The sequence below is a fragment of the Oratosquilla oratoria genome, chromosome 18 (genome assembly GCF_046742065.1).
Source record: "Oratosquilla oratoria isolate Oo_2021 chromosome 18, ASM4674206v1, whole genome shotgun sequence".
In the NCBI taxonomy this organism is placed as follows: Eukaryota; Metazoa; Arthropoda; class Malacostraca; order Stomatopoda; family Squillidae; genus Oratosquilla; species Oratosquilla oratoria.
In genome coordinates, this window is record NC_134794.1 from 52,970,982 (window position 1) to 52,977,266 (window position 6,285).

Here is a 6,285-nt window from a genome sequence, read left to right on the forward strand (position 1 = left end):
TACTTCTCAGACACCTCATCTCAAACACATTCAAATTCCTTCTCTCTTCTTCTCTTATGTTCCATGTTTCTGCCCCATACAGTGCTGTTGGCACAATCACTCCTTCATACAGTCTCCTCTTAGCATCCATTCCCAAATGTCTATTCCTCATTACACTCTTTAATCCACCAAGGCATTTACTCGCTTCTCTCAATCTACATTCTGCCTCCACCTTCACTCCACCTTTTCCTGCCACATTTGCACCCAAGTATCTAAAACTATCCACTTCCTCCAGTCGTTCTCCCTTAATGCTCACTTCCAGTCTACTGCCATTTTCACCCCTTGTATATCTCATCACCTTACTTTTACCCACATTTATCTTTAGCTTTCTTCTATCACATACTCTCCCAAACTCTGCCACCAACTTCCTCAATCCCTCCTCCGATCCTGCCACAAGCGTAGTGTCATCCGGAAGCAACAGCTGGCTTACCTCCCACTTTTCTCCATTTTCTTTAATCATCTCTAATCCCTTGCCCACTACCCTTGTATTTACCTCTCGCACCACCCCATCCATGTACAAGTTGAACAGCCAGGGCGACATATATATATATGTATATATTTATGTATTCATATGTATATGTATATTTACAAAGGATTACAAAGGCAAAGCATGCCGACAGGAGACCTTTTGATCCATATCTAGGTCGGATGCAAAAAAAAAATAATAATAATAATATTAATAATAAATTAAAACTATAACAATGTAAATAACAATTAAAATACATAAATAAATGCATTGGTATAGTTGAATAACAAACAAACAGGTAAATAGTAAATGATAATAAATTGACATATAACTAATAATAAATGAAAATCAGACAGACAAATTATAACAAAACAAAAACAAATAATATAACATAAATTATAATAATTACAGCATCTTACTTAGGTATTTATCTAAATGATTCTTAAAGCTTCGAAACTGAACTACATTGCACTACCTGTGCAGGGAAGTTTTATTCCATTCATTAACTACACGGTTGGCAAAGTTGTTTTCTACCTACTTCCAAATTGAATCTATTTCCGGACAGTTTGAGACCATTGTTTCTCTTGTCTGATTCTCATTCAATGTGAAAATTTGGTCACTTTTGATGTTGTCAATTCCCTTTAAAATCTTAAAGACCTGTATCAAGTCACCTCTGAGTCTACGCTTTTTTAGGGAAAACAGATTCATGTGCTTAAGTCGATTTTCGTATGATTTATTTTTGATATTTGGAATCAGTTTTGTGGCTCGCCGTTGTACTTTTTCCAGTCTGTCAATGTCTTTAATGAGATTCGGTGACCATACGGAAACAGCATATTCCAAATGTGGACGAACTAACGATTTATATAGCTTGTTAATGAGTGATGGACTTTTGAAATCAAAAGATCGCGCAATCAATCCCAGAATCTTATTTGCTTTCTCAGAGGCTGAAATACACTGCTTGGATGATTTGAGGTCGTTACTGATAATTACGCCGAGATCTTTTTTTTTTTTTTTTTTTCACTATCCACTTTTGTTAACGAATTTCCAAATAACTTGTAATCGTACTTACTGTTATTTTTACCTATGTGCATTACCTTGCATTTACTTGTGTTAAATTTCATTAGCCACTTTTCAGACCATTGCTGTAATTTTATCTAAATCTTCTTGAATATCTAATTGTTTGAGTGATCATTTGCCACTCCGCCCGCAGTTTTTGTATCATCAGCAAATTTGGAAACAGTAGATTTTAGTCCATGGTCTATATCATTCATATATACTATGAATAGAAGTGGCCCAAGAACGGAACCCTGAGGAACTCCACTTGCAACACTTTTCCATCCAGAAGTTTTTCCATTAAAACAACTCTCTGTTTTCGACCTTTCAACCAATTACTAGTCCAACATTATAGGCTAGAACTTATTCAATGCAAATCTAATTTAGTAAAGTAGTCTTTCGTGTGGGACGGTATCAAAAGCTTTTGCAAAGTCTAGATATATTAAATCTATATTGTTTCTTTTGTCATAATTCGAGACAACTGTGTTGTAGAATTCGAGTAAATTAGTCACGCAAGAACGTTTTCGTCTGAAACCATGTTGGCTATCATTTATCAAACGGTTACTTTCTAAATGATATTCGATAGCATCTCTGATGATAGTTTCCATTATTTTTCCTACGATCTGTCGAAGTCAAACTAATAGGCCTATAGTTATTTGGTTTCTTTTTGTCACCTTTTTTGAATATGGGCGTAACCGTTAGCTAGCTTCCATTCTCTTGGACATCTCCGGATATGATGGATTTCTTGAAAATAATTTCTAATGGAACAACAATCTCATTTTTCATTTCTTTAAGATTCTGGTGATGCCAACCGTCAGGCCCTGGTGTTTTATTAACTTTGAGTTTGTCTATACACCTTTTAATTGTTTCTTTTGTTTTATTTAACCGTAGTGAGTAAGTTTCACCCCAGACTTTTTCACAGGTTTCAGTTTGGAATTCACTTTGAGGTGTTTTCGTTTACGAATACCGAGCAAAAATAATTGTTTAAGAGATTACACATTCCTTAATTTGAATATTCAAGTTGACCGTCATCAGATAATAGTGGACCAATGTGATTACTAACAACCTTTTTATCTCAAATGTAACTATAGAATTCTTTGTGATTCTCTTTGGATTATCTCAGCGATGTTCATTTCGTATTGTCGTTTTCTTTTTCTTATTGTCTTTTTTTAAATCTCTCTGTATTGATACATAACTTTCATAGTCATTAGATGCACCCCGAGCACTTATATTTCTTATAAGCCTGTCTCTTTTTGGCAATACTTTTTTTCAGTTTCTTTGTCGAGCCACTTTGGGCGAGCCTGATTTGGGGGACGTCTGTCCTTAAAAGGAATGTAAGTTGAATCATCTTAGTGAGCGTATTTTGAAATATTTCCCACATATGATCTACAGGCCTTTCGTTTTAATTTTTTCCTCCCAATCTGTAAGCTGAAGCTCCTGACGTAGTTCTATGAACTGAGCTTTACTGAAATCGGGTATTTTTAGAAGCACAAGTATCTATTCTAAAATTGTTTAGGAGTTTGAATCTGACTAAGTTGTGATCGCTATTTGCAACAGATTCACCGACTTCTACATCAGTTGCCATGCTTTCGCGGCTAGTGATAAATAAATCGAGTAAGTTTTCCATATCTTGTGGGCTCTTACATGCTGAATTAAGTAATTGTCACCAAGAAAATCAATCAAGCGACTACCTATATGGCCATGTTCAAGGGTCATCCAATCAATGTCAGTAAAAATTGAAATCACTCATTATCAATAAATCCCGGTTGCAGAAACTAGACAGTTCTTGAAATAACAGTTTGTCGTCTGCTAATAGGATAATGTCTTTGGCCTATATATTACACCTATATTCATTTTTTGTCCATTTGTTTGGGTTAACTCAACCCACAAACTGTCATATGCATCCTGTTTCACTTTCTCTAAAACACAAGCATGAACATTGTTTTTTAACGTACAATAGAACACCCCACCTTTCTTGTGGTTTCTATCCTGATGAAAGTGTTTAAATCCGCAATATTAAATTCAGCTTCGAACTCTGTTCCATTTAAAACCATGTCTCAGTTATTCCTATCATATCGAGATTTTCGCTTTTTGACATACGCCTGTATTTCTTGAAATTTGTTCCTAATACTACGAGCATTAAAGTACATGGTTTTAAGAAACTCCTGATTATTTCTTTTTGACACATTTTGAGTTTCATATCATGTCTTATATTATCATTTTGTTTTTTTATTATGCCTTATGCCTTGCTCTATATTATTATTATTTGGTCCTTCATTGACATTCAATGCCTCATTAACATTTCTCCTATCAAAATTAACATTTTCCCCCATCACGGAACATCTGGTCGATTACGGTCATCCGATCTATTTTGTACATTTTGTCCCCCTACGTCCACCGTGCGGGATTCACGCCGGCCTCCCGTCGTTCAGTGACATTATGTCCGGATCCCTTTCTAAAATTAGTATTTTTGTCCTCCAGTGACATTATATCCTACCGTGATATTTTTTCCTCCACTATAATTACATCCCATCGTGATCTTTTGTCTTCCACTGTCCCATTACATCCTATCTTGATATTTTGGCCTTCATTGGACATTCTGTCCGGTATCTCTTCCTAAAAATTTATATTTTGTTCTTCACTGACATTATATCCTACCGTGATATTTTCTCCTCCATTATCATTACATCCTATCGTGATATTTTTGTTCTCCACTATCATTATTTCCCATCGTGATCTTTTGTCCTCCACTGTCATTACATCCCATTGTGACATTTTGTCCTAAGACATTACATCCTAATGTGTCATTTCGTCCTCTAGCGATATTACATCCTATCATGATATTTTGGCCTTCATAGACATTCTGTCCGGTATCCCTTCCTAAAATTTCATTTTGGGCTTAAATGACATTATATCCTACCGTGATATTTTTCTCCTCCATTATCATTACATCCTATCGTGATATTTTGTTCTTCCTTTATCATTAACTTCCCCATCGTGATCTTTTGTCCCTCCACTGTCATTATATCCCATTGTGGCATTTTGTTCCTATGACATTATATCCTAATGTGACATTTATATATGTGTATATATATATATATACATGTATGTACTGTATATATTTATGTATATATACATGTATATATGTGTATACATATATATATATATATATATATATATATATATATATATGTATATGCATGAGAAATCCCATAAACTCGTGATTCTAAATATGCGGGAAAACCACCAAGGAAAAAGATAAACTGATGACCAAGCGCTTTCGTCTATTCAGACATCCTCAGGGTACATAGAAATGAAAAAGGACACAAGAATATATACACAGAGTAAAAGGTCAGGAAGGGAACCGGGAAAGTTTGTGAGGTTCTGTCGTCGACCTGGCCCGTTCGCGGCAGCGGACGTTTGGGCCACTACTTTTTTCACAATAAAATTGTCCAGTTTGTACATACCATGACTTACATTTGTCAATAACTTAAATCTAAGTCATGGCATGTACAAACTGGACAATTTTATTGTGAAAAAGGTAGTGGCCCAAACGTCCGTTGCCGCTAACGGGTCACGTCGACAATAGAGCCTCACAACTTTTCCCGGTTCCCTTCCTGACCTTATACTCTGTGTATATATTCTTGTGTCCTTTTTCATTTCTATGTACCATGAGGATGTCTGAATAGACGAAAGCGCTTGGTCATCAGTTTATCTTTTTCCTTGGTGGTTTTTCCGCGTATATGTATATATATGTATATGTATATATACAGGTATGTATATATATATCTATATATATATATATATATATATATATCTATATATATATATATATATATATATTATATATATACATATATATATATCTAGATATACGTATATATGCACATATATATGTATGTATATATATATACATAATATATACATGGATACATGTATATATATACATATACCATATACATATATATATATATATATATATATATATATATATATATATATATCTTCTATACCCAGTTGGTAACGTTTGGGTAAACCATTATTGCCCTTGAACCAATCGCAAATGCTGTTCAAAAGCACGCCTTTGAGACATAATAAATCTTTGTCATAATTATCATGGGCCAAGAACTTGTCAAAACCTACAAAGAAGTCCATGGAATTGTGCTATTATGTCTCAAAAGCGTGCTTTTGAACAGCATTTCCGATTGTTTTAAGGGCATATACATACATATATATTATATATGAATAGGTATATATATATATTATTATATATATATATATATATATATATATATATATATATATATATATACACATAATATACTCACTAAGATGATTCATACTTACATTCCTTTTAAGGACAGACGTCCCTCAAATCAGGCTTGCCCAAAGTGGCTCGACAAAGAAACTGAAAAAAATATTGCTAAAAAGAGACAGGCTTATAAGAAATATAAGTGTTCGGGTGCATTTAATGACTATGAAAGTTATGTATCAATACAGAGAGATTTAAAAAAGACAATAAAAAAAGAAAACTACAATACGAAATGAATATCGCTGATAAATCCAAAGAGAATTCCAAAGAATTCTACAGTTACATTAGAGATAAAAAGGTTGTTCGGAATCACATTTGTCCACTATCATCTGATGACGGTCAACTTGAATATTCAAACGAAGGAATGTGTAATATCTTAAACAATTATTTTAGCTCTGTATTCGTAAACGAAACA